The sequence below is a fragment of the Carettochelys insculpta genome, chromosome 3 (assembly GCF_033958435.1).
Source record: "Carettochelys insculpta isolate YL-2023 chromosome 3, ASM3395843v1, whole genome shotgun sequence".
NCBI lineage: Eukaryota > Metazoa > Chordata > Testudines > Carettochelyidae > Carettochelys > Carettochelys insculpta.
In genome coordinates, this window is record NC_134139.1 from 77052579 (window position 1) to 77073006 (window position 20428).

The 20428-nt window shown below is 41.2% G+C and overlaps 1 protein-coding gene across 12 annotated transcripts in view; it reads left to right on the top strand.

Annotated features, from left to right (window-relative positions):
- The window catches only part of SIPA1L2 (signal induced proliferation associated 1 like 2), a 245594-nt gene that overhangs the window by 58667 nt on the left and 166499 nt on the right, over positions 1 to 20428 (top strand). Inside the window, exon 1 of one of the 12 annotated variants that reach the window (XM_074990166.1) lies at positions 2547 to 2624. The exons of the other annotated variants lie outside the window; for them this stretch is intronic. The gene's annotated coding sequence lies outside the window, so the exon portion shown is untranslated. Of the gene's footprint in view, positions 1 to 2546; positions 2625 to 20428 lie in introns of those variants that run through there. 12 annotated transcript variants of the gene reach the window in all.

The window sequence follows — 20428 nt, forward strand, 5'->3', positions numbered from 1 at the left end:
GTTGAACTGCATCAGATTTCTTTTGGCCCAGAACAAAGAAATATGTGGTGGTTCTTACTACTTTTCATGGTAGCCTGACATCAATAGAGCTCTTCAAAGTCCTTCATTTTTTTTCTTTTTTTTGCCTATGTGGAAGAGGCAGATGTGCAGATTGAGAACAGATTGGCAATGAACAGTATACAGACCAATGACCATGGGGGAAAAAAGGAGTGAAGGGGAGTCCCCAGAAAGAAAGGAAAAGCAAGACCTTCTGAACAGTGATTCCAATGTATTTATGATATGGATACAAATGAAAACGTGGTTTACTATTAATGGGTTTTTTTTGTAGTGTTGACAGGTAAGTATTGCAATGAGTTACATTAATTGGTTGGGACTTTTTTATTGGTTGTAATTCGTTGGAGATCAAATGTGAGAGAAATATCTGGGATAATTACTTTGGGCACCTGAGGATACAACTGAACACTGGAGTAATTTTAAAGAATTCTCAGAGGTTGCCTCTTTTTGGTGCATGATGAGCTGGGAGAATAAATTAGAAAAAGTTCTTTTCTTTGTCCCCAATTTCTCCCTAAAATATATGATAGAAAATAGAACATATAATATGGGTGAATTGGGGATTTAAATGAGTGGAGACAAACTGAAAATAGAGCAAGAAAACACACCTCAGAAGAAACAAAATTGAAACTAGAGTATAGTCGCAAACAGAAGGAGATGGAACAAATGCTGGGCATAAATTTCATATTTTAAAAGGTTCCATAGAAACTTGATTGACAATACATTTTAACACAGTTTTCTTATTTTTATATGATACGTAATCCTTCAAACTACAGGGGCCTTGCAAGAGTGGAGGCCCAGTTCTTTCATTCTGACTACCTTAGTCTTCAGTCAAGTAGGTATGTAGGTAGGTAACTTTTGTACACTGTGTCTCCTTAATTTAACTTAAGACAATTCATGAGGCTAGGTAACATCATGTCATAGTGAGAATGGATGGAGTGACTGTATCATTGCTACAGTTTATATATCTTCTCAAACATACTTCTTTCTAGTGAGTTTATGTTGCCTACAGAAATGTGTAAGCATTTGTCCTCAGTAAATTTTAGTCCTAAAATATTGATAATATGATACAGACCACCTTTTGTTGTAGCTGGTCTTTTCTTGGTGAGCTTGTTGCATCCAGTTCCTATCTAAAAAATGCAGACAGTTTAAAATAATCTTTTGGAAGCTGACCTGGACTGGTTATTAACCCAGCATGCTCTGCCTCCTGTCTGTTCACAAAGTGGGGGAGAAAGGGGGAAGGGAAGGTGTCTGGTTTCAAAAATAGCAGTCCTACAAGTACTTCATCTGCTCTTGGTAAGAGCCCTCCAAGTCAATGAGGTAAGCATTGTTTTCCTGTGAACAGTGCCTAATAGTTTATACCCTCTCATTTTTGTTCTATAGCTGATGGATTCCAGTTTTTCTTTGCTGTTTGCTGTTTAGACTAGTAACCTGACCCAGAGCCCAGTAGTGTTTTTTTTTTTTTCTTCTTTTGAATGAACTGTATACTCTGAGAACTTTTTTTAATATGCCAGCTCTCTTCATGCCCCTTATTATATAATGGTAAACTGTTCTGATTATATTCACAGTTATTTCAGAGCTTGTCAGGGAGGTGGAGGAAAAGGTGATGTTCAGGCGGAAGAATCTTATTTGACATCTTCCGCTTCCTTTTCTCTTTATTTACTACCGTTTCTTACAGCAAGCAAGATTAACTACTACTTAGGGCAGTTGCAATATGGGGACAGTGGGAAAAGGGATGGATGCATACCAACAGAGCCTGGGGATCAAAAAACCACTCGCACTGGAATATAAACTCAGTTTATAAATATTTTTGCCAGATACCGCTGCTAGGAGAGGTGGGCTGGAGTAGCTATTTTTTGTTGTTGGTTTTTGTTTTTTGGCCATTTCTTGTTAAGCTTTCTGGTTAGCTGCTGTACTTATTAGAGGTGAATAGTAACTTTCTCTTTATGAAGTCTTGCCTCTTGTCAATACTCCATTGAAGGTCTGAGAAAAGTGATCATTATCAGTCTTAATGATTGGTGCTAATGAAGTTTGTGTGACATTTGAACGATTCTTCTACTTTTGACTTGTCTGTGTTAGTGCTTTCAAAGTGCATTCTAAGAAAACTACACTTCTTATGACTGCTAACTATGCCGAATTTTCTGCAGTATATCATGCTTAAAAATGCATGTTGAGGGAGTTAATCTTCACATGACTTCTATCCTATCCTGCAGCAGTTGCCTGGAAGAGTAGGTTATCTTTGTAAAAGCTTTTTGCTTATTATGGAATTTAACTTTTTGAAGTGGATTCCTTCAGCCTCTGCTGATTTGTTCCTTTTCAGTAACTGTTTGGAATGTCTGTGGTCATAGTGGGCTGTGTGTTTGTTTCAAAACAATTGATAGTCTATGAAGCAGATAAAGTGATGTCATGGTCTTCCTCTTGCACCTTATATATGCTAATTATTAGATTACATTTGGCAGCTGGTAGCTTTGTTGAAGGAGGAGGAAGAGTGTGACTTGTATAACAGCTGTATACATTTCAGCTAACTCAATTTTATGGGCAGCCTGGATTCATGGTACTCTAGGTTTTGTAAGGTAATAATATTGTGTGGGTATTATATTTGTATTTATTGATACAGGTTTACCTGGAGACAGTGTTCTTCACACTGTGTGGTTAAAATTATTTTCAAGGGTGTTCCCTTTATTTCTTTGAGTAACACGTTAGTGCATGCAAACATTATAATTGTTAAGCAGTTAGAGCTTTTAGCACTGATGGTGGAATTGGAAGGGAATCCTGATCTGTCAAATTCTTTTGTGTTCTGCATGCGATTATTACAGCTGTGGTGAATTTTTAAAGCCGAATCTTCAAACTGAATGTGCACAAAGTGATGCACTAGAAATTAAGACAAACTTTAATTTGTCAAGTTTTCATTTATATTTCACTTACTGCTTGTTGTGGGGTTTTATGATGGAAAATTATATTTTGAAATGACTGCTGTAATTTTTTTGGAAAATGTAAAGGTTATACCATGTTTTGCAAATTCAGATATTATAGATGCCAAATATTTTATTAAATGTTAACAAATTTAGTCCTCGGCCTTCTTGCTTTAATTTTTGTTTGCATGTGCATACTAACAAACAAGTCATTTAATGTTTAGCACATTTTCCAAATGGTCATACACATCACACTTAGCACTTGTACACTAATTTAATATGAATTCATTATTTGAGAATGTCCATATGTCAATATGAAAAAAGTAGTGCCTAGGTACCTTTTTAACAAAATATATCTGTGAAATTTGGAGGAACAATATTACACTTGCCAATACAGCAGCTGTGAGTCTAGGGAAAACACAAGATATATATATATATATATAATTTATAAAAGCGATCATATTTCTGAAACAAAAACAGAAAATTATATATACATATCAACATTGTTTTAATGCTGAGTGTATAAAGTGCTCTATGTGTAAATAACTTCTGAAAATAAAGTCACATCTTCCTTTTGGTGTAAGGACATTAAGTCTTAAGTAGGAGCTATAATAGGAGAATAAACAAAGGTGCCTATTTTTAGGAAGACCCTGCAGACATATTTCTCATGAGTAAAATTCCAGCAAATGTGCTGGAGAGACATACTGTGATTTGCACAAGGTCACATAGGATTTAGACTTCTCTGTGTGCGCAGATTGGTATCTTGGAATTCTAGGGAAAGGAGAGTTGACAACATGGGGACCCTATTTCTTCAGATTTTTGTGCTCCTGCTTTCTGTGGGGAGTTGCAATCAAACTGGATCACCCACTGTCAACGTGTTCCTGAAAATTATTCCTAAAATTATTTCATGTTTGGATTTACCCTTTGGGCAGTGAATGAAGTATTATTGGTAGTTAATTGAAATAATGGTCCTTTTATTCTTTATTGCTGTGTAAACTTCACTTCCTGGTTGTGTGCTGCAAACTTTAATGGTGTTCATTCTTTTCTAGACTTGTGTTGATGGAGACTTATTTCACTCTATTTTAATGGTCTTGTATGCATAATATAATGCTTCTGTCCCCTGGGACAAAACATTAAGGTTGTTCTCCTTCCCTGTTTCCATCTATTTTACTAATTTTAGAAATGATGAATGGCAATACAGAACCCTCCAGTTGCTCACAGATAATCTTACTTCGTTACATCTTTTGTGGAGAAAGTACAGCCACTGCTGTCCAATCCCATACATAGCTTTATTGTGTTGCAGATTATTTTCTTGCTCACAAACTAGATCTAATATTCTAATTTTGATTATTTTGCATACCTTTGTTACAACTAGCAGTTTCAGAGATTTTTCCACAACACTGATAGGCACTGGGATGTCAGAGTCTGTCGGGGTTGTGAGAGGGGTTGGACTGAATGACTTCTCAAGGTCCCTTCCAGTTCTCTGAGATAGGAATAGGTAAAATAGTGTATGTTGTCTAGGCTTGACTTTTAACAACCCATCTCCTGGTTTGAACCCCTCCCTTGGCTCTGTTTCCTACTTCATAACATTTTAAGATTCTCTTATTTACTCTTAAGGTCTCTTCACAGCTTCCCTGTGGCTTCTGTTCTTGCCTGTTGTCCATCAGTACTACAGACCTCTCCATTCTGCCCTTTATGTGTAGAATGTTGTTACTCTACTCTTCAGCTCCTGCCTCCAAGATCCATCTCTCTTGTAACATATGCAAGAATCTAGGCTGTGTTTTGGAACAGTTTTACTTATTTTTTTTCTTTAATTTTTAGAACGGACAACATATGCAGTAATTAAGCAATATAACACTTGAACTTATTTTCATTATCTCGCCCCCCTCCCCACCTTAGTCAGAATTGTTGTCTTGTAAACTCTTCAGGATATGGACTTAAATTTCGTATGCTTTATGTGATGGGAGCCTTTGGGTGATGTCACAACACAAATAATAATAGAAAGCACAGATTTTGAACTGACACTACTTTTTCAGTGGGTAAATTGCATATCTGACAAGACTGAGGCTATCAGTTTAGGCTTCAATAACAGAAAATGCAACTTAGTGAAAACACTGCTCCCTGTAGTAGATTAGTCCTGTGACTCCACTTCTTGCAACCCTGTTTCAGGGTAGGAAGACATTGTGTCTCTGGTGCTTCCTTTCAGTTCTGGATAATATTTTCGTCCTGGCTGCCATAATTCTGCAGTTTCCCACAAAGTTGATTTTTCTCAAATTTTGAGGTTAATGTATGCTTTTTCCCAGTTACTTCAGAGCTGTCTCTCGGGCTTTCATAGTATTGAGTGGAAATACTGTTTTTGTTGGTACCTGGCTCTGTTCCATGCATATTGTCTTGCATTATTATACTGGCCTCAGCTTGAAGCACAAGCTGATTGGTGTTGATTGCACACCAATGGATCTTGTAAAATTTGTTTCTTTGAAAACACTTAATCAATGTTCATTTTCGTAGGCCAGATGGAAGATTGTAAATATTGACAGTCATATCTATTGAAAAGTTTTAGCTTTACTGAGATAAGAAATGGACAGCGATTAATCATTTTGAACAAATGTTGTTCGTTTGACTCAATGAGTTCTGTTAGACAGGTACATGCAGAAAGAACTGCATAATAGTGTCACTCAAAAGAAAATAGATAGGAGTTGTTTCTCTGCAGGCCGCTTTTAATTTAACCTGAAATTTTTCTTGCCTAATTAGAAAAACAAGTCTAATAACCTCTGGGCATTATTGCCAGCCTTAAGCCACCTATTTTATTGGTGCTTAAACTCCTCAAACAGGTGAGAAGGCTGTGAGCCTCGGTTTCATCCCCTAATAAGTCAGTCAGTGCAGTGGAGGTAGTGTGGTGTGAGTGATAGTAGTTGCTGCTGGTAGGGACTGGTAGGAAACTACTATCCTCTCAGCAAAAGAGGAGCAGGAAGGAACCGTTTCTTTGAAGCGCAGTTCTTCTCCCTTGTGGTTCTGACACAGAACACCCGTGGGCTTCCCCCCAAAAAAGTTATTGGTTAAAATTATTAAATAGTTAAATTGGTAAAATAAATTATTGACTTTATTGGTAAAAATCATAATCTAGTGCTTGCTTAGCTTCCCATATTCGTGTCTCCTGCAATTGCAGAAATTTATGAAAATCTCAACTGTGATTGGTAAATGACCAAAAGTGGTAAGGCGATGTTTATTACCTGAAAGGCAGCATTTTGGTTGTACCTTTGTAAAATTTCTTTCTGCAAAGGAGACCAACTATTTGAATGTGGCTTGCTACTCCTTGTTATAATCTGGAAGTTATAGCTGTCTTTTCCTTTGATCAATGGAGGAATTGTCCTGAATTGAACAATGGTTTGTTGTCTGTTGTTCCAAGTCATATTCAGATGCTTCAGCTAGGGAAAAGAGAATTCCAGTTAGAGCATTTTTTCTTTAGTAAACTCCTATTTCTACCCTAAAGCAGTACATCTTGCATCTTAAAGATGAGGTCTTGAATTCAAAAACTACTTTAGTTATGAAGACTTAATTAATTTGTTCTCTTGATAAGGGTTTTATCATTTTGCCCCAGACATACATTATACTTCCTCAATTTACATAAGGGCTTTGATATGTAAGATTTTCACACATTAATAGCTGAATGTGTGAACTCAGTCTAATCAATTTTGCCATCCTAATAATTGTTTTGGGAATCCGAAATGTTTAAAAGCTAAATATTTTAATTTGATTTGTATCCCAAAGTAGGGGCTTAAATATTAAGCAGATTCCCCTATGGTAATTCGTACAGAGAGGCCGTGTCTACACTAGCGATTTATTTTGAAAGTATTTGAAATAAGATCCCCTTTCAAAAAGTCCTATGAAGCATCTGCATGTGTTATATGCTACTTTGAAAAGAGGATGGAAGTAATGGGGCTGCATTTAGACATTGTTCTTCCGTTCTCCTATTGGGAATAACACCCTATTTTTGAAGTGTAACTTTGAAATAGAATGTGTGTGGATGCTCTGCGGTCCGCTGTTTCAAAACAGCAAGTCCGCCATGGCGGCAGGTTGCAGGAGCACAGAGACTCTGGCTGCCCCAGGTAGGGCTCTATGGTAACTGCTGGTCAGGTTTAAGGAAATATACACCTAGCAGTGCGTGGCAGCAAGCTGAGAGCATGCTAGCACCAGGAGGATCATGAGCTCTCTCAGCTGCACACCCTCCCACTGACGACAGGACGGAGATCTCCACTTCTTCCCAACACGATCCAGTGGCAAGCAGCCAGGAGCCCTGTGAGTTCTCCCAGGAGCCGAGCAAGTGGAGAGCCAGAAGGGGACCCTCTTGGTCCAATGAGGAGCTCATGTGCCTCCTCAGCCTCTGGAGGGGAAGAAGAGGTCCTCCTTCAGACTGGTGTGTGTTACTGCAACATGGACACCTTCGACTGCCTCTCCAGGGGTCTCAATGCCAGGGGGCACCTCAGCTGCACCAGGGACCAGATGCGGCCCAAAGTCAAAGAGCTGAGACAGGCGTACTGCCAGAGCTGAAACACTGTTAGCTGCTTGGGGGGCACCTCTCACCCAGTACCCCCACTATGAGGAGCTGGACCGTCTCCTAGGGCCCAAGCAGGTGCTACTCCCTGAGCACCTCCTAGATACAGCCACTTGCCCCACCGAGGCTGAGGCAGCCGCAGAGGAGGAGCCATGGCCCTCGGGAGCCATCAATCCCCACCCAAGGGACCAGGTTCAAGAGGCTGGCAGCGACAGTACCCTTGTCATTTCAGTCCCCTCCGGATCATCAAACCAGGCATCTCCAGCCTTCTTGGAGGGAGCAGCAGGTAGGTACTTGGTGTTCGGGATGCCTCGAGGGTCGGAGGGTGGGGGCATCCTTGCCACAGCCAGAAGGCAACCACTTACCTGCATGAAACTCAGTTCCTGCCCCCCTGCACAACCCCAGTTTCCATGTGGCCAGGGAGGGAATGGGAAGGTGGGTGGCCGACCCCAGCACAAGCCTCACCATGTAGGGACCCATTCATTTCGGCTATACCATGGCTGGTGATGGAGGAGTAGGTGTGGGTATGGGTGGCAAATTGCCTGGAAACCCTCACACAAGCTGTGGTCACCCACCTCAAGTAGCGCCTCCCCTCACAAGTCCCCCTGCAGTGCTCCCCCTGGTGCTGTCCTGATCCCACCGGACTTCTCCCCAACCAACCACCTAGAACTGGCACAGTGGCTGGTGGCCAGCGTTCCCCCTCCCGGCACTGGCCCCTGAGGCTGCCCCCCATCCTCCCCTGCACACGCTGGTGAGGCTAAGGCTGCAGCGACCCTACCTCTCCATGGTCCCGTCCCTGTCCCAGCCCCGCCGAGGCCCCAGACCCAGGGCAGTAGAGGCAACTGCAGCTGCTGTGGCTCCCAGCCCCTCACCCCAGTGGATGACTGATTCCCACCCTACCCCAGTGCCCTCCCCCAAGTTCTGTTCCCCCCCATATATAGTTGACATCATTTTGAAGCTTATAACCTAAGTTTTTATTTTTGCTACAGTTTAGTTTTATATAATTAAACTTCCCCCACACTCCCGTGTCCCTATCATGTGTTGAGGGGGGAGGAGAGGGTGTGTGTGGGTTGGGGGAGCAGCGAGGGGCAGGGATGTGTGAGGGGGTGTGTATTGGGGCAGGGTGGCTGGTGGGGAGGGTCACTGCAGGCCCTAGGTGAAGGCCTCGTGCAAGGCTTCCTTGACCCGCACCCCATCCCTTTGTGCTTGGCAGCAGGCTTGTGCCCAGCCCTGCATGAAGGGCTCCTGCTTTCTCTCCACAATATTGTGGAGAGCACAGCAGGCTGCAACAACCATGGGCAAGTTAAGGAGGCTGACCTCCAAACTTGTCAGGTGGCAGCGATGTGCCCTTTGAGATGCCCGAATGCCCACTCAATTGTGTTCCTGGTCTGGTTCAGGCATGAGTTGAACAGGTCCTGGTATGGGTTAGTGCATCCTGTGTAGTGCCTCATGAGCCATGGGTGCAGAGGGTACGTGGTGTCAGACATGATGCAGGGGAGCTCCTGCTGGAGGGGAGCAGGTACCCTCCTGTATCCTGCACCCCAGCCACAAGTTCCTAAACACCTGGTTGTCATGGGCCCTGCCTGGCCACTCCATGCCCATGAATCAGCCCTGGGCGTTGACAAGGGTCTGGAGGGTACATCTTTCTGGTGACAAAAGCACCCACACTGTGGTCTGGGGCATGGATGGCTGTGCACGGCCCTTCCAGCACACCAAAACAGTTCAGGAAGCCCAGCTCCGTGAAGCTGGTGAGGTCAATGTCCAGGCCCTGATGGTGCAGTGCAGGAGGAAGGTTTTTATTGCCCAGATGACCTGCATGGTGTGGAAGACACGCACATCCATGAGTGCATGGCCATGTGCTCCCTGGCCCCGCTACCTGGAGGGTACCTTGCAGGGCCCCTTGCCCAGGGGCCCTTTCCCTCTGGTGGGTGCGTGGCTCAAGCCGGGCTTACCTTAAGCAGGACTGCCCCAACAGTGGCCTTTCCTACCCCAAGCTGATGGCCAACAGATCCATGGCTGTCTGGGGTGACCAGCTTCCAGACTGTGATCGTTACCCTCTTCCGCAAAGGGAGAGTGGGCCACATCCTGGTGTCGTAGTGCTGGAGGGCTGGAGCAAGCTAGTGGCACAGCTTGTCAAAGGTCTGCCTTGCCTGGTCATTCTAAAGTTTTGCAGACACTGGTTGTTGCTCCATTCCCCCAGCATGAAGCAGTCCCACCGTTCCGTGCTGGTGGGGTACACCCAATGTTGCCAAATTGGCAGGGTCAGGGGGCGTTGAAGTAGTCCCTGGCAGATGGCCCGCAGGAGGGTGCCTATGCAACTGGCCCTCTGGTGCTGCTGGAGGAGAGCTGCAAGCAGCACGGCTAGCAGGCTGGTCATGTCCTGGGTGAACTCCCCCTCAGGGAGCTGCTCGTGAGGCCTGGTATCCCTGGTAGAGCTCAGGTCCTGGCACAGGGTCTAGAGTGCTGTGGCAAGCCTTGCAGTCTGGAGCCATGTGCAGGCTGTGAGTATTGGGAGGAGCTCTTTTAGGGAGCCGCTGGCTGCAGGCCCCTAAAGGGATTGGCAGCTATGCGACCCCGTCGGCAGTGTTTCCTGGCCTGTTGTTTTGAAATAGTGGCTGTGGCTGCATAGACACTCCCTTTAGAAATTCTGGGCTGCTCTTTTGAAATAGAGGATCTTGGGTTTCTTACTGTGCTGTTATCCCTTGGGAAAATTAGTGCAGCTAATAGCTGCAGTGACTGTTGTGAAGTAACAGAGTTTTGCAGAGTGTTCTCCGTAAGGGTGTGGTGGCTTGAACATCCTACTGCTACTACTACTTAACTGTTGTACTCTGCATGGAGCATAGGTCATCTACAAGTGTCCTCCACTTCACTCTGTCTTGGGGCAAAACTTCTAGATAGTCTGCAACACCCTACTAGCTCAATATTTGTCCTTTTTCAGGACATGTTGCTGGGCCTGCTTCTTACACCAGGCTTTTGAGACACTGAAGTATAAGTCTGTGAAAGAAGAATCAAATAAAATGTAACATGTAACACAACATACTTCCTGACTCCTGGGAAGATGGATAGAGGGAAAATAAGATAAAATACTGTGGCAGATGCTTGTCATGTTGCTTAATGTACTATTATTGGACGGTGCTTGGAAACCACACTATAAGACCCTATACAAAGTAGAAAGGATTGGTGGATGATATTTTAAAAGAATATTGGAGAAGGGAAAGAAGAGAGGGAGAGAAATTTAGAAAAGGAAATACAGAGAAGAAGAGAGTGGAGGAAGAGTGAGGCCTGAAAGAACACTGAAGGAGAAAAATATTTGGGACTCAAACTGAAGAATGAGGAAGAATCAGAATTAAACACATTAGGTAAAGTCAGAACAAGAGAAGTGATCTCAAAGTGAAATGGAACTCAACTGTTACAATATTAAAAGGAAAAGTTAGTCCAAGGAAAACTGATACTGAAAAGAGAGTGGGGTGGGGTGCTGGGGAGGTTACTTATACCAAAATACACAGTAAAAGGAAAAAGTGGAATAAATGAAAAGAAATAACAAAAGCTAAGTGAGCAAAGTACGTTATAATTGGCTAGGCTTGTGAGGTCTTGCACCGGAAGTCTGTTCACCTGTAATGTGATAACCAATGACTGCTGTATCTGGTTCCAAAATTTTGGAAAGTATTCTAGGCATCAGTGGTCAAAAACACATTGATTTTTGGGGAAAACACAAATGTTGGAAATGGGGAACATATCAAGCCAGAGCATCTGATTGGCAAAGTCAGCAGCTTTAATCCTCATCCACAAAGTAGCCAACTATAGTTTACTAATCTAACACTGTCTACATTATGCCAGGGATTGTAGTCAAGGGGTTCAGCCAGATTCACAAAAACGAAAGGTTATCTAAAGCCCTAGACAAACATCAGCAGGTCCAAGTTTGTCAGTTTGGTTCAGAGCTTTGCCACAGATAACTGGCTTTTTTTTTTTTTGTTTTAATAAACAGCAAAAAGATAAAGAAAAAAATTCCTTTGTTTGTAAATAGAAAATCTAAAAATCTTAAAGCTGCATCTTTATGGAAAGGCATTTACCCTTTAAAGAGTCTAATTTGGTTCTGAAGCACACTGGCTTTAAAATATTTATTTCATAGATAGAAAATCTAAGTTTCTAAAATGCCATTTGAAATCAAACAATTAGATAATGAAGTATAAGATGTCTAAAGGCTTAATGGGGTGGCCAACCCGTGACTTGCAAGCCACTGGTGGCTCTTTACTACTAAAAGAGTAACTCATTCTCCACCTGTGTGACTGCCAGAGGTTGAGGGGCATCTTGGCACCTCTGCTTTGCAGAGGGTGGGGGGGCTAGATGCTTCTGCACAGTGTGTGGGCAGGATGGCTCAAAGCTTCAGCCCTGCAAGGCATGTCATCTGGGGCCTGTGGCTTCAGTAGGACTGGCATTAGAGGCCCAAACCCCAGCTTTCAAACTTCTCAAGATTGTCGTGTATGGCTTGGAAAGTTTGACCACCCCAATACTTTCAAAATAACTACTAAAAATTTTATGTGCACTGGTTACCTGTGGAAAGCTAATATTTACTTATACCCACAGATATTGGTACTGTATTCAAATGCTGTTAATTAAACCTTCAGTACATCCACGTGTGTGAATATAGTGTTCAACTTCTGTGCTTACAGTTTCTGCAGGTTCAGTTTAAGCATCTGCGTTTGGGAGTGTGACCTCGAACCTACCAAAACAAATGTTGTCTGTTTGCAGTACTGCAAGAAGCCAACATTATAGAACTAAGTACATCAGAGTGAAAAATTTTTCAGAATTGTGAATAACTCTTCAGCTGTGGTTTTTAATGAATGCAGAAATAAAATTGATCATGTTAGAGGGCTTATCCTGTCACCCTCCCATTTCCTTGGTCCTTCTTTCATAAACAGAGAACAGCAGCATCCAAAGTCCAGAGATGCAGACAATTCAATGTTTAATTGGGGTATGCTTCCAGTAACCACAAATTCAGTTTCTTTTCCTCCCTCACACCCACCTTTTTCAACTTGCTTCCTGTTTGCCCCAATTTATAATATTTTTTTAGCTATATTTTAACCAATAATCTTGCCAAAATTTAAGCAATCCTGACATACTGCAACAAAAATGATTAAGGGTCTGGAGCACAAGACCTATGAGGATAGGCGGAGGGATTTGGGCTAGTTTAGTTTACAGAAGAGAAGACTTAGGGGTGATTTAATAGCAGCCTTCAACTTCCTGAAGGGGAGCCCTAAAAAGGAGGGTGAGAAACTGTTTGTTTTCAGTGGTGTCAGATGACAGAACAAGGAGTAATGGTCTGAAGCTGAAGAGGGAGAAGTGTAGGTTAGATATTAGGAAAAACTACTTCACTAGGCGGGTGGTGAAGCATTGCCTAGAGAGGTGGTGGATTCTCCATCCCTTGAGGTTTTTAAGTCCTGGCTGGACAAAGTCCTGGCTGGGATGACTTAGTGGGGCATTGATCCTGCATGAAGCAGGGGGCTGGACTAGGTGACCTCCTGCGGTCCCTTCCAGCCCTGTGATTCTGTGATATGATTATTTAAGCAAATATAGCCCACTACTTAATTGCTTTACACACAGCAAAATTAATTATACAGAAGATAGCCCTTCTCCTGCTGACCTTTTCCGCCAGCAGCTGTGCAGGTGTGGCTGCTGGCTGGAGAGAAGGTAGGTCACTTCCCCAAGCCTTGGGGAAGCAGAGGGGAGCATGCAACTGCCACATATCTGCCTCTTTCCTGGGGAGTGTCGGCGGCTGCCACTTCCCCAGGGCTCTCAGGGAGTACTGGGGGCTGCTGCTACTTCCTCAACTCCCTGGGCCTTGGTGGAGCTGAGACGAGCTGCCCCATATTTGTGACAGGGAGATACGGTCGCCCTAGTTAAAGAACCAGAGACCATACAGATAAACAGTTGAGAAGTGGAAACCATAGTGACAGAACAATAAAGAAATGAGCATTTTATACCCCCAAATATTGGAATGTGTGGATCCTTGCCAGAAAGAAAGCTATCAACCTAAGTTTTCTTTAAATCTTCTAAGTTTTTCCCTAGCTCACTGTGAGTAGAGATAAGGAAGGTATGACCAACATAATTCATTTATCCAAAATAAGGGTTGCTAAATAAAAAGTGGTAGATTCTTCCCTTTGTAACCACCCAAAATTGCCTTGTTTCCATGAGACTGGCTTGGGTTGTGTGAGGATGTGACTGTCTCCTAGCTTATGGGTACACCTGCTGCTTAGCCAAAAACCCAGCCTTAAAAATAAGGCCACAGACTGTTAGTGAGAGAGGACCCATGCCCAGGCAAACTTTGATTTTGTTTTTGTTGCCTATGTAATTAGCTAAATAATAAGAATACACCTATGTTCTTAAAGTATAGGCATTTACATGTAGGTCTGAATATTTGTATCGTAACAGAGATAATACCAGAGTTCATGTTCAGAAAACTTCTGAACACTTTGCTATTCATGACCTTTGGTTTTTTTTGTTTTTTTTTTTAAAAAAAAAAAGTAATCATTCACAATTTTTATGTTTTCCATCAAATGGAAATTCCAGTGGTCTCTGTGTAGATGACTAACTTTACACTTCTGTAATTATGCACTTATTCAGTCTGCTTATTTTGTTTTTGGCCTAAAAAAGGAATTCAATTTAATGCATATTCATTAATGTTGATTCACATGTGTTGTCTGCTTTAAATGTGCTAGAAGCCAACAGAAAGCAAATCTGCAGAAAATTCTTAAAAGAGACCGTCTGGTTTTAAAGTGAAACTTGCTTTGTAAACTTTTTTCATTTGTCACGTACTCTGAAATTTCATAAAAAGATAAGAGGGATTGAAATAGTGTCAAAAGTTTAGAAAAAATTGCATGATGTACTTGACATACTGTGCACATGAGGTTTGTGTCCAAATACTTAAATTGTCCTGTGTAAGGATTTTGTCCTTTAAAGTACCTAACTTGGTGTTGGCATACTAATAATTTTAGATCTAGTATAAACAGGTGCTGCTCTGTTGGAGACAAGCTGCACCTGCTTATGTACCATTTGAATTTGGCTTATGGGAAACCACTTACCTAAAACCTCTAGTAAATTGCACTTGCTTAATGTTGTCTTTATTTCTGGTAAATAAGCTGTGGATTTCGTGTTTGATTGGGCAAGTGATTATGGGGGAAGGGAGGGAGGAAATGTCCTCCAATTGTACTATCTTTCAAATTTGTTTTCCCTTAAATTTTTGTTCCAATACCTCCATGAACCTGACTATCCCTTTCTAAGCTCTGGTTTTTGATAGAAATGTTCTGTGGTACAAACCTAGGCCAGACTAAAGGAGAAATGCATTGGCACTAGGTAAAACATTCCTAAAAATGTACAGTCTGTTTAAATGATGCCAAATTCGATTGTTTTTGGCAGCCCAAAGATATGTTAGATGAAGTCCTAAAATCAGTTTGAGAGATTTTTTTCATAGTACCTGTAGTTAAATGTACGGTGCATTATCATGCTAGTGTACATGAAATGTTTGGCTCTAATAATCACACTCGTGTGAACACTTCAATTTACATAGGAATCAGAGCTTGATAAGTTAAAATTCTGTTCCTGAGTTGTCTTGATTTGGATGTTATATTGTCAGTAATAAGGAGTATATTGCCCCAAAGTGGGAATAAGTCTGCACTTACTTGATTAACATGACTTTTAGTATATACCAGCGCTGGACAATGGCTTTTTTATTCATGCTTCTTAGAAGTACTATTTCATATCAGTGTGGATGATACTCAGACCCGTGTTTTAAAGGAAAATGAACAAAATTGTCCAAACTGCAGCTTCCTGGCCTTCTCATTTGAAGACACATCTGTTCATTTATGCCATTCTCTGATGTTCTTCTGCAGTCTGTGTTTCACTGACCAGGCAAGGTATTTAAATATTTCAATAAATATTCTATTTTCTGCCAATTCACAATGAGAAAGGTACAATGGAGAGAAGATGCAATGAACATGCAGTAGTTGCAGTTGCAAACACACCCAGGACTTTGAGGGTATTTGTGGGGAGTGAGGAAAAACCAGATTGGGAGTTTGTGAAATTCTCAACTAATAAAGGATATTTTCCTGTGTTGTAGGCCTTTTAAAGGCTGGTTTAATCAATCACCGCTACAGGTTGAACCTCTCTAATCCAGAACTGTCTTGTCCAGCAAACTCCATAATCAGGCATGGTTTTAGCCAGATGACCACTTATCATGGGTGGGGCCCATGGTCCCATAAAGTCTGTTTACAGCCACCAGTCCTGCCTCTGTGTTCTGTGCTGTTATTTAGCTGTCACTTACCCGTATGTTTGCTAAGAGCCCAATAAGCAGTGCAAGTGATGTTGGTAATGTGCTAGACAATATGGACTTCTTATCGTCTGGCAGATTCTGTCGTCTGGCACTGGTCAGGTCCTGAGGGTGCCAGTCGAGAGAGGTTCAACTTGTACCACTAAGTATCAAAGAAAAGTGGTGGAATTTTATTTAGCAACCTTATTTTGGACGAACAAAATGTTGATCATACCTTCCTTGATCATGGTGATCAAGCTGACGACTGAAAATATAGATGTGGAGAGTTAAGCCTTTTGTTCAGTTTAGCACAGTTGTTACATGCTGTTTCATCTGGGAATTTTAAAGTTATTTTCCATGCTGTAATTCTGTCAACAGTTATTTTCCCTATGTTTAAAAAAGATAGTGTAGCCTGTATTCTTAACATGACTCTCCAAAGGATTTTTGACATGCTGTTTGCTGAAGCATGTCGCAGCTCTCCAGAACTGAATTGTACAAGGAAGATTGTTTTTAAACAAAAGCTAAGGCTTATAAAAACTTTAGTGCAAGAGTAATATTTTGTGCAGAATTTAGAATCATTCCAGAATTTTTACTTGCAATGTGGTTTAGTAGAGCATATTTAGGTTTGTTTATAAACATTAATCAAATTTGTCATGTTGAGGCAATCACTTGATTTGAGATGAGTTACCAAATGCCACTGTGTGGGTGGTAGTAAGGTAATTTTTGGCTGTTACCTGCCTGAGCTGGATTTGAACAGATTGTAGAAGAAATGAAGAGTTCTGTATTTTATTAGAAATCCTCAGTTCCCTAGTGTTGTTTCCCCTTTCCCCTGTTTTCTGCTTTTTTTAAATGATTTGAAATTGACTGATTTACATGTTGTCCCAGACCTAACTTTACTGCCTTTATATCATAATAACAGGAAACATAAGGGATTGTTTATATCTTATGAAATAATTACAGTTTAACATTATTCTATATATGTAAGCGCAAGACTGAGTTCTAACTTATGAAAAACCTCTATAGTAAATGCATGTGTATTGGTTACCTATAGCTTTTCAATATATATTTTTCTCTTAGTAGAGCTGGTTCTGTTGATTTCAAATTGACTTTCCAAGGTAGGGGTCAGCAACCTTTCCAAGGTGGGGTGCTGAAATTTGACCTTTTGACCTCCATGCACAATCCCAATGCCAGACAACTTTTTAAAGTCACTAGTAGTTGTACTTTCAACAGCTTCACTAATAAATTAAACAATAAAGCTCTGCATCTCAGGTGGTGGTTGGTAGCATCAGCTGCTCTTTTGTTAATGCACAGGTGGCATGGCTTTGAGCAAGCTCCTAGCTGCATGGGTGAGGAGGGATAGGGCTGAGCTCCTGACTCATGTGCAGATGAAAATCAGCTTGTGTGCCATTCTTTTCACTCATGCCGAGGGTTGCTGACCCCTGTTCAAAGGTTTGGGGGAAGAGAGAGAATTTAAAAAAGCAAGAGCTTTCAGAGGCTTTTTTGAGCTTGCTCGACATTATGATGGAATGATAGCTTTCTCTCACCTGAAGCAAAATTAGATATAAAAAAGTCTTGGTTGCATCTGAAACTATAGGACTCCTCTTATTTTGTAAGCTATAGAAAATTGATCAGTGATATTTCAATTTATCATCTCACTGTTCCCACAAGTCAGTAAGGAGCTAGTTCCATAAAGCCATTTTTACCAAAAAATCTCTGTCTGAGGTTTCATCTTTCTCTTTCTTAAAACTTATTTTAGTTTAAAATCCTCCTCATAAACAATACATAGTAATATTGGAAGTGGTTGGTTAGAGAACTCCTGTTGTCAAATGAAAGAAACTTAGTTATGAGATCATTTTAGTATTGCTGGAAAAGCATGGAAGCGTAAACTGCCATTAAACAAAAAGGTTGCACAGTGCATGCCAAGGTATTCATCTCCAAGTTGTCTTCCCCAGCAGCATTCAGCCCAGGGAGAGCTATTTTACACACTTCATGTGGAAAAATGCTGTCTTCTTACACTGACAGTAAAACTATTCAGGAACACACCTAGAGTATTTCTACACTTGGGAATAAAGTCGACTCTGTAACACTGGATTTTATAAATATTAAGTTTAATATCCACACCTGCTCACAACATCAACTTAGTATGTCCCCTCTAAATTGCCTAAATTCGACTGTATCTACCCACAGTTCCTACAGCCCCATTGCATTTTAGGTTTTTGTGCCAGTGTCTTATTGGGAGAAAAAAAATAATGGAAGTGGTTGTGGGTGTGTGATGTCATCATCCTAGAATGCATTACTCTGACCCCCCCTCACCGTTGAAAACAAGTGGCCATTTTCCAAAGCTTGCCCCTGAACCAGGATGCTTTGATGATTGCTGTTAGTACTCTACATGGTGGGTTTTTTTAACACAAATGTGAGGGCCAATGAAAGGAGAAATGAGTACTTCATTGAAAATGTAGACAGCTGGAGCAGAACTGAAGGATCTGTTTGGTTCTGGGAAGCTATTGATATACATTCTATTATGTATTTTGTAAATCTGGGGGTGGGGTCAGAGTGTCTCTCAGATTCATACCTAAAATGATCTCCTGGGCTGTAGCTAGTATGTGGTGTTGGATTTTGTATTTTTGGATAGTAGAAATTTTTGAAGGTCTATACTGGATGGCTTTCCCTTCTTGCCCAGCTGGAAGTAGCATTTTATTATTAAATACAGGGTTGTGTGGAATATACAAATGGACTTTTCACATTATGGCAAAAATATGTATTGTACATTTGAGAAGTTTTTCAGTATACTGCAGATGTCAGAATCTGCCTTCCTGTTTTGAATGGGTAGCATCAGCTGTTGAATAGGTTTGTCATTTCTTTTTACTGAGTGGATCAAAGAGCCTCATTGTAGTACATCTAGGAAAAATGGAATTGCATCATGTGAATTTGTGAGCTATTTTTTCAGAAATGCTCAAAATATATTAGCTGTATAAAGAAAAAATTCTGCCAGCTTGTGTGTAGCCACAGCTAACCCACCGGTACTTCAAAGTTCCTGGGCTACTTCGAAATCACTTTACTTCTCAAGTTCCCGGGAACTTCAAAGTACTGGCGGGTTAGCCATGGCTACACGCAAGCCAGCACTTCGAAGTTTGCCTCTTCGAAGTTGCCACGGGGGAGAATTAGCTTAATGAAGTGCTGCATATGCACTGCAGCATGTCATTAGTAATTTCCCAACACCCTACTTACCATGTTCCCTTCAAAGTTAGGAGCTAGTGTAGACACAGCCATAATGTATTAAAAATGACTGGAGACCTGCTGGTGGAAGTAGAAACACTACAGATAAGCATGAGATTTGTCTGAGGACATCAAAGCCACGATATGGAAATTTTCTACATTGAGATAGGTAAGTATTATCCATCATGTTACAGACTAGTAATTGAGGTATTGATTGTTGAAATGACTGGGACAGACTATAGAGAGATTCCTTGTGTTTTAGCAGTAGAATCCTGCTCATTAAATGGGTGGTCTGGTGAGAGGGCTAAATAGGCTATAATGCACAGTATTTTTTTTTTCAACTCTCCCCATGGAACCTTAGTTAAGAAACCCAGACTTAACCTTTGTACTGGATAGAATTAATTCCACATTTGTTTCCATATTGAAGTTTGTGGAATAGGACTAGATAAATTCGGGAGTCTTAAGTATTCATTCTGCAATTCTAAATTAGTCATATTTTTATTGCTTGGAAATGGGCTAATAAAATTTGTGGATGGCTAAGTTGGGAGGTATTGCCAACAATGAGGAGAACTGGAATATTATAATAAAAGGTTTGGAGGATATTAATAATTGGAGTAAAGAAAATGAGATTATATTTTATAGTCCAGAGTGCAAGATTATGAACTGGGGCACTAAAACCAAGCATTTTTGGTTTTAGTTGGGAACTTTTATTTGGACATGATAGAAAAGGAGAGAGGCTTTAGATGAATTCATGAATCATAGGATGACTGAGCGGTGTGTTACGTGGCAGTGGAAAAAGCCAGTATAGCCCTAGGATGCGTTAGGTAAATTATTTCCAGTAAATATAGGGAAGTGTTGTTATGAGTGTACAAGGCACTTGTAAGAACTTGTCTGGAATGTTGTCTCCCTTGTTTAAGAAAGATGAACTCAAAGTTGAACTGGTGTAGAGAGAAGCTACAAGGATGATGTGAGGTATGAAGAACATACTGTATAAAAGAAGACTGAAAGAGCTTGACTGGTTGGGCTTAACTATATGAAAACTGAAGAGAGATGATTACTCTCTCTACTATATCAGAAGTTATTTAAGTTAAAGGTCAGTGCTGGCACAAATGGATATAAACTGGTCAGCAGCAAGTTTAGGATTGAAGTCAGATGAAGGTTTCTACCCTTAAGAGGAGTGAAGTTCTGAGACAGCCTTCAAATGGGGCAGTGCAGGCAAGGAATCTATCTTGTTTTGAGAGTGAGCTTGATAACTTCATGGAGAGGATGATATGAACAGATTGCCTACAGTGGTTTATGGTTCATAGAAGACTGCTACTAGCAAGTATCTTAGACTATAGATGGGATACTAGGTGTGAAGGAAGTTCTTTCCTTGGTGTCTGGTGGGTCTCATCC